Source organism: Lissotriton helveticus, chromosome 6 (genome assembly GCF_964261635.1).
Source record: "Lissotriton helveticus chromosome 6, aLisHel1.1, whole genome shotgun sequence".
Classification (NCBI taxonomy): Eukaryota; Metazoa; Chordata; class Amphibia; order Caudata; family Salamandridae; genus Lissotriton; species Lissotriton helveticus.
This window is the reverse complement of record NC_136067.1, coordinates 1,816,364,711-1,816,383,739: the sequence shown is the minus strand read 5'-3', so window position 1 is coordinate 1,816,383,739 and position 19,029 is coordinate 1,816,364,711.

Here is a 19,029-nt window from a genome sequence, read left to right as displayed (position 1 = left end):
GCAGGCTTGGCTTTTTATTGTGGCAATAAGGACACTGGCCTGAAAGTATTGCGAAATGCAGCGATACTAGCACAGTGGCTGCACTCTCGCGTGCACTACAGAAACTGCGGGACACGTGCTGGCGCCTCGCCACAGTAAGGTGGCAGAGGTGGAATACAATTGCTGTGGCCCTTACGTTCTAGATGCACAGAGGGTCGGTTGTGTGCAGGGAGCTTCATTATATGTGACTGTGTGTCTCTGGTGCCGCAACTGATGACCATTGCGGCGTAGCGAGGCCGATGCGGTGTGCATGAGATCTGCTGGCTAAGAGGCAGCGCTGATTCATAGATCGACACTTCAGTCAAGCAGCGCAGAAGGGCGACGTCGCAATTCACACAGAGAGCACACTTTGCGCGCCGACTGCGCAGTTGAGATTTCCTACCTTCCTGGTGGCGCCATGGGGAAACTAGATAACCAGCAGCCAAAACTCGCTTTTGATGTGGCTAAGAAGGGGCCCACGGCTACCCAGACGGGGGCTGAGTCGCGTGGCGCAGATGGGGCTAGACTGGAGCAGCTTCTGCGGACCTAGATATGAGCCAACTACTGCAGGAAGTGCGGCAAGGGTTCGCCAGTGTGGTGGAAAAGGTGGACCGGATGTCCTCCAGAATGGGTGCCATAGTGCACAAAGTAGATCAACACGAAGAACGGCTGAAAGAGACGGAAAGGCGTATCTCCGATAATGACGACATAGCGGCCGGTAACACGACGCAATTAGCAAGGATGGACAATCTGCTGCGGGTCATTGCTGCGAAAAATAAGGATTTGGAGGCCCGCAGTAGACGCAGTAATATACGCGTGACTGGCGTACCGGAGTCCACGAACACTGGGCGTATGGAGGACTATATAGAAAAGCTGCTCCTGACATCCATTGGGTCTGAAGCTTTTTCCACGCAATTCATTGTCTCGGTCTCTTGGGCCAAAACCGAAGCCTGGCGCCCCGCCAAGGCCCATAATTGCGCGACTACTAAACTTTCGCGATCGAGATGTGGCTCTGCGCGCTGCACGCACACAACAAAACCTGGTGTATGAAGGAGTGGCCTTTTTGATTTTCTCGGACTTCACACCGTTAGTACAGGAAGAGCGGCGCAAGTTTATAGATGTAAAAAAGAAGCTCCGTGCAGCACAAATTGACTACGCATTGCTATACCCTGGAGGCTCCGGGTGACGCACCAAGGAAAACAACGCTTCTTTACGAATCCGCAACAAGTGGAGGATTATCTGCGTACATTGAAACGAACGCAACGGGGAGGGAATGGCCATGATCCGGCGCACCGCGACAACGCACAGGAGATAGATGAAGACGCTTGAAAGGTGGAACCTGAAGACCAGATCATATTCCACGGCTAGCACAAGGACTGTTGAAGGTTCCCGGGGAAACTACGAGGCTGGGGACATTTCATGGCTGACAGCCCACTGTCGTTAACAACTGTTCCAGTGGTAATGTATTCCAGGCCCCACTGCCCCTCCTCAGACGAAGCCCAGAGGTCACACAGGTTCCGGGGCTTGGGGAGGGACAGTGGCTGTGAGACTGTCTAATGCTGTCCCCCTGCGGGTATTCCCCTATGTTGGACTATCTCATTGGGTTGATTAAGTTGTTGTTGTTGGGAGGGACGGGAGGAGGGAGGGTGGAATATTCTGGCTGCTTCAGTGGGAGGGGGGATGGATGGGACGGGAATGCATAACATCCTGTTGTTTCACTATTGCAAATAGAGGGGGGGTTGGGGGGGCTGCTAGACAAGACTGGGGATTTGGGAGATTTTACGATAGTGCACTTGGAGAACACGCACTGGCGCTTTGATCACCCCAAAAGTGGGACGACAGTATATCTATTGTGGCAACTTGATGTGACTCGTGCCCTAGCAAATACTGATTATCTCTTAATGTGTGGTGTGGATCTTTGTCAGCTTTGCCTAATCCGTAGCTGGTCTGATTGTCCTGATTCGATCTATCTATGGCAGCGAATGCTTTGAACATAGTCACATGGATTGTGCGGGGTCTGGGGATCCACGAAAGCGGCACCAGGTGTTATCATATTTAGATAGGCACACCGTCCATATTGCTTTTTTGCAAGAAACACACTTTAAGCCCCGGGCCAATACCTCTTTTGCCTGTAGATGGGCTGAGTACAGGATCTTTTCCTCCTATTCGACATATGCGAGGGGAGCTTTGATACTTGTTAAAAAGGGCACACCATTCGTACTATCAGGTGGAAAGTGTGATGTGCACGGACGGTACTGTATTGCATGGGATCGGCTGGGGCACATGCCGGTCACCTTAGTAAGTTGCTGTGGTCCCAATACAGATGACCCTCAGTTTTTTATAGAGCTATGGGCTGCTGTTGTGGACTCTGGACCCGATCACATAATTTGGGGTGGAGATTTCATCACCTCGCACCACCCGGATGTAGATAGGTCGCACCCGGCCCCTCACCATTATACCAAGGCACGGGCTGAGTTACATAGAACACTTATGGAATATGGTCTGATTAATGCTTGGAGACACCATCATCCCACTACACGTGAGGGCACACATTTCACTGCACATGCAGCATCATGGGCGCGATTAGATTACATATTCCTATCACCGGCTTTGTGTCCTGCGATTACTGCTGTGAAACACTTGGCTCGAACCTACTCAGATCATGCACCGGTGCGCCTTACCCTGTGCGCGGAAGATCTGGGGCCACCGAGATCAAGTTGGCGTATGCAGCCTACCATGCTGCTTGACACTGTGTTTCACGAGGAACTGCGAGAGGAGGCTCTAGACTTCTTCGACTGCAACAAGGGCACTGTTGCGAATGTCAAAACTATATAAAAGTAAAAAGTCCACATTTGTAAAGCGCACAATCACCCGTAAGGGTCTCTAGGCGCTGGGGGCCGTCGGGAAGATTAAGCGAGCTATTGCCCAGAGTCACATGGTGCTGGGCTAACCTGCCGCCGGAGCCGGGGATCGAACCGTTGTCCCCAGATTCCAGCGACAGTCGCCCTGGCCGCAGCGCCACACCTCTTCCTCATGGGAGGCCTTTAAAGTTACCTTATGAGGGATTTGCATAGTGAAAGATTCGGGTGTTCTCAAGAGTATACAGTCCACGCTGCGTGATCTTGACACTCAACTTAAATCCCTTGAAGAATCCCTAGCCATTTGTCCTGATGGGGCAGTTCAGTCAGCCATACCTGAGAAACTCACGGCCTACATGGAGGCAGCCAGTAGAGAGACAAAATTTAGAGGGCGGTATTGGCCATCTCGCCGCTATGGCGAGGGAGAGAGGCCTGGTAAGGCGCTGACCTCAACAACTAGATTGACATGACGTACGAATGTTATACTGGAACTTGAGGGACTAGATGGGGTGTGGGGCAGGGATACTGCATCTATTTTGAATGCTTTTGTCGCACACTACACTTCACTATATACTACGACGAGAACTGACAAACTGGAGTTAGATGACTATTTAGAGGACGTTTCCCTGGCCTGGTTAACCGTTAAACAACAACAGTTTCTCAGTACCCCGTTTGAGCTAAACGAAGTACGGGACGCCACAAAGCATATGCAGTCGGGTAAGGCTACAGGATTAGATGGGATCCCGATTGAATTCTATAAAATTTACATTGACTTTATGGCTCCGGTACTACGGGAGGTCTATGAAGACGCATTGGAGGTGGGCCATCTGTTAAAATCTGGATTGTGGCGTAAACATTATCGGCGCCATCTTGTCCTTTTCAGATCCATACGTGCACGTAAGTGGCAGCCATTTTGTGTGCCGTGGCCTCTCTGCCCACTGCCAATAGCCTGCGCGTCTCTCCCCCTCACTCCCCGGCCTCGCAAGCATCCCCCCGTGCCCCGACAGCCCCCCGGTCTCTCCTGCTTGGGCCATAAACGCACCTCCAGCGTGACCCTGTCCCCGGGCCACATCCCGTGCTGAACCCCCTCACTCTTTCATCTCATTCATAGAACAGGCCCTTTTGATAACCTCTTCCTCCCCGCCCGATTGCCCGGCCTGATCCCAGGCCATCACTTAGCCCAACAGATACGGTTTATTGCCCCCTACAGTAGGACCTCGCCTCACATCAAAGGAGCGAGGATTAATCAATGCCTTCACACCCCTAGATCCGACCGATCGCCCGCATTCCTGTTCCCAGCGGAATGTCCAGCTGCGCGATAGCCATCATGCTGAGATTTGGGTGGGGACCCCTACTGTAGATATGTGTGAGAACGGGCCTGAACCGGGGATTCCAAAGATGCCTTTTTCGTACTTCAAAGCAATACCACTGATGTCATAAATGTAATAAATGATTCAGAAAAGGGGGTGGTGATGAACAGAGTGCCTGAATTAAGCAGACCACTCTTACCCAGTCCAAAGATCAGGGCTTGATCCATCACCGTTTTTTAGCTCACTGCACCATCCCAGCTCAGAACTTGGCTATATGCAAATTAGTCTGTTCCTGTCCCAGTGCATGATGGGAACAGGGCAAACCAAACTACCAAGCCAATTCTTGTACTGGGAAGGAAACAAGCTTCCGGGGACCGGTTTCTGCCATTTCAGGCGTCGTCGGCCCGGCTTGCTTGAATCCTGATGGTGCAATGAGCAAGGGACTCACATCTGAGTATACCCTTCCACGCTTATGGTGGACAAAATGATTCAGAAAAGGGGGTGGTGATGAACAGAGTGCCTGAATTAAGCAGACCACTCTTACCCAGTCCAAAGATCAGGGCTTGATCCATCACCGTTTTTTAGCTCACTGCACCATCCCAGCTCAGAACTTGGCTATATGCAAATTAGTCTGTTCCTGTCCCAGTGCATGATGGGAACAGGGCAAACCAAACTACCAAGCCAATTCTTGTACTGGGAAGGAAACAAGCTTCCCGGGACCGGTTACTGCCATTTCAGGCGTCGTTGGCCCGGCTTGCTTGAATCCTGATGGTGCAATGGGCAAGGGACTCACATCTGAGTATACCCTTCCACGCTTATGGTGGACAAAATGATTCAGAAAAGGGGGTGGTGATGAACAGAGTGCCTGAATTAAGCAGACCACTCTTACCCAGTCCAAAGATCAGGGCTTGATCCATCACCGTTTTTTAGCTCACTGCACCATCCCAGCTCAGAACTTGGCTATATGCAAATTAGTCTGTTCCTGTCCCAGTGCATGATGGGAACAGGGCAAACCAAACTACCAAGCCAATTCTTGTACTGGGAAGGAAACAAGCTTCCGGGGACCGGTTTCTGACATTTCAGGCGTCGTCGGCCCGGCTTGCTTGAATCCTGATGGTGCAATGAGCAAGGGACTCACATCTGAGTATACCCTTCCACGCTTATGGTGGACAAAATGATTCAGAAAAGGGGGTGGCCTCAGAGATGCGGTTAGAGCACCTCGAGAAGATACCCTGTTGTCTGATTTGACGTGTTCTGCTCCGTCGGAATAAACTCCTGTTTCCTGCCTTCCGTCTCCAGCGCCTGCCTTTTTGTTTGGTAATCTCGAATGGTATGAGAGGCGGCTAACGCCGGGCAAACACTGAAGGGTTCTTGGTCGAATTCGGCCCTACCTTTCCACAATTGGCGTCCCAAACGTGGGGCCCATCAGCGACACGTGGATCCAATGGGAGAGGTCCCGACGACAGTGTGAACAACTGCAACGATCGGGAAGAGCTCCTGCCCGATAGACCCTGGTCTGGCAGCCGATCATCTGAACTTCACCGGTTCTGAGCAGACCTCTCTCGAGTGATCTACGGTCCTGACTGGGAACCATCAGGAGTGCCACAGCAATTACGGAGAATAGAGGACGATCGGGCGCTGGAAGCGGAAGACGAGAAACCGTCCATGCGGTCCTGGTAAGGTCGTGTAGCACGACGAATTGCGAATTGATTGTTTGATTGTTTGAAAATACTAGTATTACTCATTTGATTGTTTCTGAGAGATTCTCTATTTGCAAACAAGCACAGAGTCGCAATACTCTGTTTAGTCTTTGCAGATAGTGAAGGGTAGGTAACACAGGCCTTTGCCCCCATTGTAATCCGTCGTGCCTGCTTCCCTCTCCATTTGATTGATTGTTATCCAAGCATTTACTGTTTTGGAATTGGTTCTCTTTGGATCATTCTCTATTTACAAACAAGCACAAAGTCGCAATACTCTGTTTAGTCTTTGCAGATAGTGAAGGATAGGTAACGCAGGCTTTTGCCCCCATTGTAATCCGTCGTGCCTATTTTTATCCCTCATTTGATTGATTGTTTATCCGAACATTGATCGTTCGGAATTGGTTCTCTTTGGGTTATTCTCTATTCACAAATAAGCACAGGGTCGCAATACTCTGTTTAGTCTTTGCGGATAGTGAAGGACAGGTAGTGCAGACTTTTGTCCCCTTTGTAACCCGTCATGCCTATCTTCGCCCCGTCTGTTGGTAGTTGGTTCAGCCCGGACCGCTTATTAGAGGTGAACCATCCGGCTCCACTGGAGGGCACCCCTAATAAGGACATGTTTACTAAATATGGACTAGTCACCGTGGCTTATAGTAAGCTGTGGCATAAATACACGAAAAAGGATCGGGAAAATCAGTGGCCACTGATAGGATCCTTTGATCACGATAAAATAAACGCGCTGGGAACAGCCCTTTATAACAATAAGGCAACACCCACTATGCTCGATAGCTTCGGCATGTGGCGCAAAGAAACAGAACAGCGGAAAAAGAGAAATGAGGTCAGGTTAGAAAAGGAATTATGCAAAGCAGCTCACCTAGCCGCTGACAAATTGAAGGAAGAAATAAAAGAAAGAGAGGAAACCAAGCTAAAACAAGATTCCGAATCATCGGGCCAGTGTCCCGTCAGGACACCCTCTCCACTTTACCCCGAGCTACCTTCGAAACAGCGAACGAACAATGATTTACTACTAGGTCCCCGATCATCTACATGCCCCCTCCATATGCCCCTTCCCAGCCCTTAGCGCAACACCCGCAACCCCCAACGAAAGGCGAGAGTAGTGCCGGAGCCTCAGTCCTCACGGCCTCTGCGCCGACCGAACCCCTCGCACTCAGCGCAGCGCGAGCAGCGACTTCAGATGATCCCGAAGCGGGGAGGAAAGACCCCGCGAGATCGAATAGATTAAGTAAGGACGAACGAGCTGGGATCGATAAGATTGTAAAGACACTGGTGGTGCGAAAGAAAAGTGAGGATTATGTAACGGATCACTTGTTTGTCCAGAACTATGTGAAAGGCCTGACACCAGAAGTCTCGCAGAAACTACAGACTAGCGAGAGTAGTTGGGCGGCCTCCAAGCCCGCAGCTATCCTTCAGATGGCTCAATACTATGAGCGACAAAAGAACGAGAACGATCAAGCGACTGAGAAAAAGAAAAAGGACTTGAAAGAGAGGGTGATGATTGCTCAGTTGCAAGGGGTGACTATAGGAAGGGAACAGTATAGAGGGAACTACCAGTCGAATGCTCCTAGAAATCCACCCCCTAGAGACCGCACACCCGCACCCGGCGCTCCACGAACAGACCTCGATGAGAACCAGTGTGCGTTTTGCAAAGGATTTGGCCATTGGAAATCCCAATGTCCAGCTCTGCAAGAAGCACTCAGAAATAAAGACACGAGAGACGTAGCGGGCAGGCCGAGAAATAGAGGACAGGGACGAGGGCACACAAACGACACCAACAATGACAAACCTGGCAGACCGAACATGTTTGACCGTCCCCGACAGAATCAGTGCCAACAGTCTGACTGCGACAATGCCCACGACTTTGCATAGGACTGCCAAGGGCAAGGAAGGGAGCCAGTCGAGCTCTATGTTGACCAGCAAGGTCCTTATGTCACCGCTAGGTACGAAGTCTCCATTTCTGGTAGATACTGGTGCAACACGTAGTGCGTTGTCTAAACGATTGATTCCCAGGGCACCCTTGTCTGGCTCACATGTGACATCAATAGGTTTTGATGGAACGCCCTCCACTAATCCCTTGTCCACACCGATCTCTTTTAACTTGGACAATAACACCACTGACACGATGTTTTTGCTCTCCTCCAACACCCCCGACGCTATTATGGGACTTGACTTGTTGAAACATTTTCGAGCTACTATTAGGTGTTCACAAGACGGAGTTCGAGTCATTCTGTACGACAACCCAACGCTGCTCAGATCTTGTCACACACAACGCATGTTTTCCATCACTGACGCTGACTTGTCCTTACTCGACACCCTACCTCTGTACCTATGGGCAAAGACTGACTCGGACGTAGGACGCATGATGATAGACCCTGTACACATAACTGTTCGACAGGACGCAGTGCTCCCAAAACTCCCACAGTATCGGATATCGCCCGAAGGTGAGAAGGCATTGGTAAAAATCATCCAGTCCCTGGTAGACGCAGGAGTGGTAGAAGAAGTAGTTAGCAATGTTTGCAACAGCCCTATCCTACCCATTGTGAAGAAGCAGGGTGAGGGGGATGAAAAAGCGTACCGCTTCATCATCGACCTACGAGAAGTCAACAAAGTAGTCGTACCTCAGTACGCTGTAGTCTCAGACATCACCACCATTCTGACCCTGATTCCTTCCACTGCCACCACCTTCACGGTAATCGATCTCAAGAACGCATTTTTCTCCATCCCCATCCACTCAGACAGCCGCTACCTTTTCGGCTTTAGAGCACCCCAGGGCTACACTGAAAGTCCAAGCATCTACAGCCAGGCCCTCAAGAGACAGCTGGATGCAGTCCAGTTACCGGATGGAGTGGTGTTGATACAGTACGTCGATGATATCCTTTTGGCGGCCGACACCACTCCACTTGCAGTCACAGCCACCATCCAACTCCTGCACTTCCTCGCGGAACACGGCCACAAGGTCTCCAAGAAGAAGTTGCAATTCTGCCAACCTCAAGTCACTTACCTAGAACACCTCTTGTCCAAAGATGGGAGAAAACTCACACCCGATCGAATTCAGGCTATTCTAGAGACCCCTATCCCTAAAACCCCGAAGCAAGTCCGCTCTTTGGTAGGCCTCACCTCCTTCTGTCGACAATGGTTGCCAAATTTCAGCCTCATTGTGAAACCACTACTTTCCCTACTGGCTAAAGTTGTCCCCTTCCCGCTCCCTTGGACCCCTGAATGCCAATCCTCCTTCAAGGAACTACGAGACGCCCTTTGTTCAGCACCAGTCCTAGGAACCCCAGATTATACAAAACCCTTCTCTCTCTACACCCACGAAAGGGAGGGATGCGCTTTGTCTGTCCTGACCCAAACCATCGGCCCCAAACAACGACCATGTGCTTATTTTTCTGCCACTCTTGACCCTGTAGCGAGAACTTTGCCTGCCTGCCTTCGGGCAGTAGCTGCTGCTGCTGTCTCTATCCGACAAAGTGAGGGGATCGTACTCTCGAATTCCCTCACTGTGCTAGTGCCCCATGCTGTTGACACCCTCCTAAACCAGACCAAGACTCAACACCTGACCAGCGCACGACTGACTGGGTACGAACTGACACTGCTCGCACCTCACATCACGTTGAAACGATGCACCACACTGAACCCAGCCACCTTGTTGCCTCTGCCTGAGAATGATCCCGATGTGCCCCCTATACATGACTGTGTGACCCTCACGGACGAAGAGACTAGGAGTAGAGTGGACCTTCGAGACACAGCTTTCCCAGATCCTGACAGAGAGCTATGGGTGGATGGCTCTTGCATCAAACTCACCGATGGCACCACCTCAGCTGCGTATGCAGTCACCACAGCCCGAACTGTAGTTGAGACCGCCCGCATCACACAGAAATCTGCACAGGCAGCAGAACTGATTGCCCTCACACGAGCTTGTATCCTAGCAGCAGGGACGACAGCAAACATTTACACGGACAGCCAGTATGCCTTCGGGGTGGTTCATCATTTTGGGCTCTTATGGAAGGAGAGGGGATTTCTGACATCACACGGCACCCCCATCCTGCACGGAGATCTAGTCTCCGCTCTGACTGAAGCGGTTCTCCTCCCCAAGCGACTTGCCGTAATCAAATGCCAAGCACACAAAAAGGTGACAGACATCGTTGGACAGGGAAATGCACTGGCCGGCATCACTGCCCGAACCACAGCTGAGAATAGGACGACGACTCACATGTACGTAACTAGGTCACAAGCAGAAAAATGGACGGACGCTAGGGAAACTATTAGGGACATCCAAACGGCCAGCTCACCACACGAATTGACTGAATGGGCACGGGTGGGATTAAAAGACGATGAAGGCTGTTGGCGGACAAAAGACGCGAACAAATGGTTGCTACCCAACTCGTATCTGATTCCCATACTGACTATGGCTCATTCCCCTGCACACATAGGATCTGCCCCTATGACCGAACTTGTCTCCCGAGTTTGGCATAACGATAGAATAGCAGACTCGGCCAAACGATTTGTCCAGCAATGTCTAGTCTGCCTGCAACATAACCCTGGGAAAGGAACTGTCGTACCCCGGGGAGGGTTCGGGGTCCCCAACCATCCATTTGAAGTCCTACAGATGGACTATATTCAGTTAGAGAGATGTCAAGGACTGAAGTATGTACTTGTTGTTGTATGCGCTTTTAGCAAATGGGTGGAAGCCTACCCGACACGTGACAACACTGCCATTGCCACTGCAAAAGTACTACTGAAAGAGTTCTTCCCTCGCTACGGCCTTTGTCGTATTTTATGGAGTGACAATGGCCCCCATTTCGTAGCCGAGGTTATCCAGCTTATACTGAAGGGGCTGGGGGTACGACAGAAATTCCACGCAGTATTTCACCCCCAATCAGCTGGACTGGTCGAGCGACACAACGCCACATTGAAACTAAAACTGGCAAAAATAGTGGCTACCACAGGACTAAAATGGCCAGACGCTCTTCCCCTGGCATTGCTGTCAATGCGTTCCACCCCTACCAAACACCACTTGACCCCTTACGAGGTCATTTTCGGCAGGCCCATGAGTATCTGGTCTGCACCCAAACCGACATCTATTCACGACGTCCCGGACGTCCTAATGTCTGACTATCTGTATAACCTAACTAAAACACTGTCTGTTATTCATCATCAGGTGCTGCAGGCCATCCCCGATGCTTCTAGGGGCCCGGACATACCATCCAGCCTGGAGATTTCGTCCTAATTCAGAACTTCCAGCGGGAGAAGAGTCTGGAACCCCGCTGGACGGGCCCCTGGCAAGTCTTGATCACCACCCGAACAGCTCTTCGAGTGGAGGGGAAGCGAAATTGGCTGCATGCACATCATTGCAAGAAAATCTCTCCGACCCTGACGTCGACCGAAGACGTGACCACCCAAGAAGAGCTCCTGAACAAAGACCAACCATCCCTGAGCTGCTACCCTGAGACAGAGACACTTGAATTGGCGAAATTCCCTGATCCCACTGTGCCATCCAGAGAAGGGTTAACCTGCGACGAAAGAAGGGAGCTTCGGCTAAGCAGACCACTGACTAAGTTACAATTCTCAGACTGGTGGCCTAACACTACTAAGGCTGCCAGGAGAGAAGCCCAACGAAGTTTGTGGTTCTGCCCACTACCGAGCACCTTGAAGATGATGGAAGCGCCCGATACGAAGATGATGGAAGCAACCGGACATCCGAAGACCCACTACAGAAACCAGAAAACTGACAGGTTGCACAGCTCAAAGACTATTGCTCTTCTTATCGCTCGTCTCTTTTGCCTCCTCCTCATGACTACCTTCTGGATCGTGGAAGAGAACGCACCGGCTCATAAGACATTTCTAACGACTGCACAGCCTACCACCACGAAAGAACACTACCTGGTCTCTCTTTCACCTCAAATCCAAGAAAGGCGTAAGGAGTTCTGGAACAACTCCTTCGTACAGTTGCTGCACCAACACAACCTTGCTGCCAATGCCACGAATTGCTGGATCTGTGGGTTGATACCACATGCCACCGGACATTCCATCCCCTTCATCCCTTCACCTTTCTCTGTTCATGGTTCCTGCCTTGCTTGGCTGATCCTCTTGCAAGAGAGCTACAGAGACAATGCCACTTCCAGCAGAACTATGTCGCACTTTTATCATGGGGTCTGGCTGAACAAAACCGGAAGAACTGCTGCTCCCTTCTGCCCTCTATCCTCCAATGCTTCTGTTCACATGGACATCCCCGCCAAAGAAAGGGTGGAGATGCAAGTATTCAACAATCCAGCGAGACCCACCTTCTCCTACCTCCGGAAACGAACGGCTGCCTCCCTGACTGTGGCCCTATCTGTCATCAATGTCTCGGGCCTTGTATGCATCACAGGCCATGGGACACAACTGGTGGGCCACAGTGCTTGCCGCATCACCAGAACTTTGGACTCAACCGACCCGCCCTCTTTTGTCACCTCTCCAAACATGTACTTCGTCTGCGGTACAAAAGCCTACACCTGGCTCCCAAAGGGCTGGGGAGGTACCTGCTACATTGCCTTCATCCTTCCTCCGACCTATGTGGCTCCGGCAAACCATCACCGACAAAAACGAGCAAAGGACATTGAGCAGGCCGACTCCACTGGAGCACAATTCTTGGATGCAATAAAGGGACTTGTTCCACTTTGGGGTCCGATGGCGAACAGTCGTGCCATTCGGCATTTGTCCCAGGCAGTCGAAACAACGATGAACATTACAGCTGGTATCCTCACAAACAATACAGCCGAGCTTCAGGCGGTCCGTCTGGTGGCTCTTCAAAACCGCCTTGTTCTAGATGTGGTTCTGGCGGACCGTGGAGGAGCATGCCGTATCATCGGGTCCAGCTGTTGTACCTACATACCAGACAATTCGCCCTCAGTCTACAAAGCCATTGAACACCTCCACAGACTCTCCTCAGAAGTCCATCAGGAACAAGACGGATGGTCACTTGGGAATTGGTACTGGAGTGCTGTAAAGAACTGGGGATGGAGGTTGTTCATGATCGTACTGATACCAATTGTCGTAATATGTGGACTCTGCCTGGGTATTCAATGCTTGCCGCCTCTGTGCTCACTGTTTGCTAACTGTATTTGTCCTAAGACTCCGTACTTCGAAGCTGAACGTATGAAAGCTCTGTATGATACCGAAATAAGTAATATTATGGGGATAGACATAAATTGACAAGCTGGCTAGATATGTTGAAAAGGGAGGACTGTTAAAATCTGGATTGTGGCGTAAACATTATCGGCGCCATCTTGTCCTTTTCAGATCCATACGTGCACGTAAGTGGCAGCCATTTTGTGTGCCGTGGCCTCTCTGCCCACTGCCAATAGCCTGCGCGTCTCTCCCCCTCACTCCCCGGCCTTGCAAGCATCCCCCCCGCGCCCCGACAGCCCCCGGTCTCTCCTGCTTGGGCCATAAACGCACCTCCAGCGCGACCCTGTCCCCGGGCCACATCCCGTGCTGAACCCCCTCACTCTTTCATCTCATTCATAGAACAGGCCCTTTTGATAACCTCTTCCTCCCTGCCCGATTGCCCGTCCTGATCCCAGGCCATCAATTAGCCCAACAGATACGGTTTATTGCCCCCTACAGTAGGACCTCGCCTCACATCAAAGGAGCGAGGATTAATCAATGCCTTCACACCCCTAGATCCGACCGATCGCCCGCATTCCTGTTCCCAGCGGAATGTCCAGCTGCGCGATAGCCATCATGCTGAGATTTGGGTGGGGACCCCTACTGTAGATATGTGTGAGAACGGGCCTGAACCGGGGATTCCAAAGATGCCTTTTTCGTACTTCAAAGCAATACCACTGATGTCATAAATGTAATAAAGCCATAAACTTGTGTATAAGAGGCCAGGCCTCAGAGATGCGGTTAGAGCACCTCGAGAAGATACCCTGTTGTCTAATTTGACGTGTTCTTCTCCGTCGGAATAAACTCCTGTTTCCTGCCTTCCGTCTCCAGCGCCTGCCTTTTTGTTTGGTAATCTCGAATGGTATGAGAGGCGGCTAACGCCGGGCAAACACTGAAGGGTTCTTGGTCGAATTCGGCCCTACCTTTCCACACATCTTCCTCCCTCCATGAGAGTAGCCCTAATTACATCACTGCTAAAACCGGGGAAGCAGCCGCAGAGCTGCGACTCATATAGGCCTCTACCACTACTTAACTGTGATGTCAAAATCCTAGCTAAACTTATCGCCAGCCGCCTCAATCTCCTCATGACTAATTTGATTTTGCCTGACCAGGCGGGGTTCATTCCAGGTAGAGCCACCTCACACAATCTGAGGACTTTTTTCATGGTAATGAATAACGTTTCCGAAGACCTACCTATGGCGGCTATTTTTCTAGATGCTACCAAAGCATTTGACTCGCTGGAGTGGGATTATGTCTTTGCAGTGCTGAAACTAATGGGATTCCCTCCTATTTTCTTATCCTGGATTAAGCTGCTTTATGACTCGCCCACAGCTAAATTGACTATTAATGGGAAAGTGTCACAGGACATATCCATCACAAGAGACACTCGGCAGGGCTGCCCGTTGTCGCCCCTACTTTTTGCGATAGCGGTGGAGCCGTTGGCAGCAAAATTACGGCAATATCATAAAGAAAAGGGGTTACAATGCAATATGAGACAGATCCTGATCTCACTCTACGCGGATGATATTACACTTTATATTCGTGATCCCCGCCAAAATCTGAATCCCATACTTAGAGAATTTATAAGATTTGGTAGACTTTCAGGAATCCATATAAATTGGAGCAAATCGTGCTTGTTTCCCCTTATGGCTGCAACAGCCAGGTTTCCCATGGATTACCCCATAACTTGGTGTGAGGATGAATTTAAATACTTGGGGACCCACATATCCAAAGATAGGGATGAACTAATGCGGCTGAACTATGGGACGACTATGGTCCATATTTTGGATGCCATTACACGGTGGGTCACTCTGCCACTTTCTATGGCAGGTAGAGCATCCGTAATAAAAAATGGTGGTATTGCCACAACTACTATATTTGTTCCTGAACATTCCTTTTTTCCCCGGGAGGTATTTCTTCCATCAGTTGCGATCAGAATTATCTTGTTTAGTGTGGGGCGGTAAGACACCAAGACTCAGATGGGATATACTAACCAGGCCGTATGTACAGGGAGGCTTTGGGATTCCCGATTTTGAAATGTACTATTATAGTACCCAGGCGCACTACGCTTTTTATTGGATGTACCAACCTCGATACATGTCTCAGATAGCGGCGGAACACTGGCTGGCTCACCCGGTTCCTATTGAGGGGGCAATATATGTCCCATCCCCTGACAGGGACAAAACTCCGACGACGGTGATGAGCACGGTCAATGCCTGGGCCCAACTGGGCAAAAGCTTAGATGCAGCTCTGCTGTACTCACCACTCTTACCACTGACATATCACCCAGACATGCCTCTTTTACAAGAGACCATATTCCACAAATTGGCTGAACGCATGCAGGTTAGGACTTGGGGAGACCTATACCATGAAGGGAAATTCTGCACAATTGACCATCTCTTTCTTGGCATACAGCGAATGCCTCTTGACACTTTCCTATACATTCGGCTCCGCCAAGGCCTTAGAGCAGTTACATCTGACTTCCCTGCAGAACCCCATACTTTCGCGCCGTTACACCGGATACTTCAAGGCGCAACGGCCAGAAAACTGGTGTAGACAATATATAGGACAACACATACGCTGAGAGAGTTACCAAATCCGGCAGCTAGGGCGAAGTGGGATCAAGAACTGGGTGTAGAACTAACGGATAAACAGTGGGACTTCTGTACACAACAGACTGAACAAATCTCATCCAGCAGTAGGTTTAGGATCATTCATTATAAATTCCTACATAGGCTATATTACACACCTGTGCGTATGCAACGATACCAGTAAGGAGACTCGGACGCCTGTGATAGATGTCGTACTCCAGGAGCCGACTTCTTACACCTAGCATGCGCAAATTTACGGCAATGGCGCTACTTATGGCTAAAAGGAGAGTGGCTTGCCGATGGGGTAGAGGGAGAGCACCCAAATTCAAAGATTGGCTAAATGACCTTACATACTGTCAGGAACAGATAACGACATGTGCTGAGCTACTGCCCATGGCCTCTAGACCGACTGACATATGGGCCTCATTAAAGTGCTATTTACTGCCACAGGCGCGCTCTGACCCTCAGGAATGAACATCCCCCCCTACACATACCCTGCTGTGTACTGGTTTGATTCTGCACTCATGACGGGAACTGACGTGTTCTGGGCACTGTGGTGGTCGACCACGGTGGTAATTCTATGCTGGATTGTTGTATGTATAGAGACTAGGGCAGACGGGAAAAGTATGGGATAAATATTGGCAAGAATATACCAGCATTTGTAGTGAATACTGCTAGGCTTATAATGTTATAGAGCTGTGGCGGGATGATGATAGAGATTAACACACCATAAATGTGAAAATTTCAAACACGACTTTGTTTGGAGTACCGGATACTGACATACAAAGGCGGCCACCCTGCAATATATGAATGTATAATTATGTATAAGATGTATACTGCCAATTACTGTGATTAGTACTGGAAATGGTGGTCTTGGCGACAGGTGGGATCTATGTGTATCTTCTGAGTTTGTACCATTACCAAAATATGAAAATAAAGTTTAAAAAAATAAATAAATAGAAATAGATAATTGCTGGTGTCCAGTGTGACACTGAGTGCAAAGCTGCACAAGATACAAGCTCTCGTATACACTGTATGTATTTATGTATGTATTTATGCACTTGTATAGCGCGAACTGTCACCCCGAGGGTATCCTGGCGCTTTTGACTCTACTGACCACCTACACAATTACGTATATTAAACTGATCTAGGAAATAGGTGGGTTTTTAATTTTTTTTTGAATAGACAGAGGTCCTTCTGGCTTCTCAGGGACAAGGGAAGAGAGTTCCAAAACCTGACAGCCACATAGCCAAAGGATCTACCCCCCATCCGGAGCCTTTGTATCCTCGGAACCACCGCCAAACAAGCAGATGACGAACGCAAAAGTCTCGGTGCGTGGTACCAAGAAAAAAGGTTGTTTATCATGACTGGGCCTAGGTCATGTAGAGCTTTAAAAACCAGGCAAGATGCTTTAAAAAGGACTCGCTGTTGGACTGGCAACCAGTGAAGATCTTTAAGTGCAAGGGAGGAAGAGGCAGCACGAGGCCTAGAAAGAGCCAGCTTCGCAGCCATGTTTTGAATACGCTGCAGTTTGTTGGTCAAGGTGACAGGAGCCCCCAGGAGCAGTGCGTTGCAATAGTCTATCCTGCTAAGGATAATGCCACGCACCACCTCAGGCCTAGCATGGATCGGGAGCAGAGGAAGGATTTTCCGCAGGGTGCGAAGTAGTGTCATGCAAGTAGAGATGGTTTTGTCCACAAAGCTGTCCAACTGAAGGTTAGAATCAAACATGACTCCCAAGTTGCGAGCTGAGACCGCCGCCACCACATTGCCCAAAGACGAGGAAGGCCAAAGATCAGATGGTAGAGAGCGCGGGACGCTCTCGACACTGCCTTTTCTAGGGAGGACCTGGCCACTTACTCACATTTTTTGCTCACAATCATCTTATTGAAACTGGTCTACCCGTTGAGTGGGGGAGTTTGACATATTCTTCACTTCATTCAGAGTGTATTCCCCTTCTATGGTCAATCTTACCCCTTCACTACCTGTGTGGCTTGTTGTCATCTTCCAACAGTAATATTCCATTGGGCATTGTGTTTGGCTAAAGCTTCCCATCTGTGCTCACAAAATAGCATAACTACTCCTGGTTTAAGTTACTTGTAGATCAACAAAGACCCTACGTACTAGTCCGGGACTGGAGTTTTACCAAGGTGCTGTACTTTTCCTGTATGAGAATATCCTGAGGCTGATTGGATTCTTGGACTCTTGCTGCTGTGACCTGCAGGAGTCCAGGAGCGGTTTCTTTGGCTGCTGGAAGATCAGCTAAAAGGCCTGAACGACCCAAGGCATTGGAAGAACCTAAGTTCCAAAGCATCACTGCAACACATTTGATCTGGAAGAAACAAGGCCACAAAAATAAACCCCCTTAGGTTTGGAGCAGCTGAGCCACTTTCCTCTTTTCATACTTACATGGGCACCTAACGGACTTGTGCCATTGCTGTGCCAGTATCCGCCTGCCACAGTGCCAGTGTGCTGGTGTTTCTATACCTTCACTACCTTAGCTTGGCAATTGACCGGGGATGGGGCCATAAAAAGATAGGAGCTGCAAGACATGTTTTCAAACTTCTGAAGGAAGTGCTGTACAAGGAAGGGCGCCATTGGCTTTAATATAAGAAAGGAACATGGCAACCTGCCCATTGATTGTAAGATAAAAAAAAACCAAGCAACATTCGGTTGCAGTGGGCTACTTAAACGCCCGAGTACTGTTGTTTGTCGATTTAGATACTGTATATAGGTTTCCCGACTTATGCCCTTATATAGGCACAATTCATATTGCCCTTATTTAGGCATAGAAATCCAACCCTTATTTAAGCATTATCCAGGCTATCCAAATACAGGCATGGCCACCTACATCCGTCCATCCACGTCACAACGAGTTCTTGGAAAACCAGACTCTGAAGCCTTTAGGACTTCCCCTTGCTTGGATTATTATTTTCTCCAAGAACTCATTTATTATGCATAAACAACTATTCCTTAGGGGTTCATTCATGAAGTTCCTCTGCCCTACTTTTACGCCAATACTGGCCATCCCAAACACCTTCAAGGTATAAATATACCTTCACTTGCCATGGCAAGTCACGGCTGCATACTTGCACGGCTCGCCACGGCAAGTTCAGAAGGAAGTTGAGTCCCCTCCTAACGCACTGACCAGACGCTGTCATTCTCCTCGCAGAGAATCCTGCTCCAGTGTTTCTGACTCACCTTTCGGGGTGTTAGAGATCGAGACCCGAAAAGAGATTTCAACCTCTCTCATTCTAAGGTATGGAGCAGACTAGAACCTAGAGGGACTTTTGGCAAATCTTAGCAACACAAATCCTAACTATATCTAAACTAGACTATAGAAAAACAGCACCTACTTCTTACACTGTACTACACTTCGGTTAGG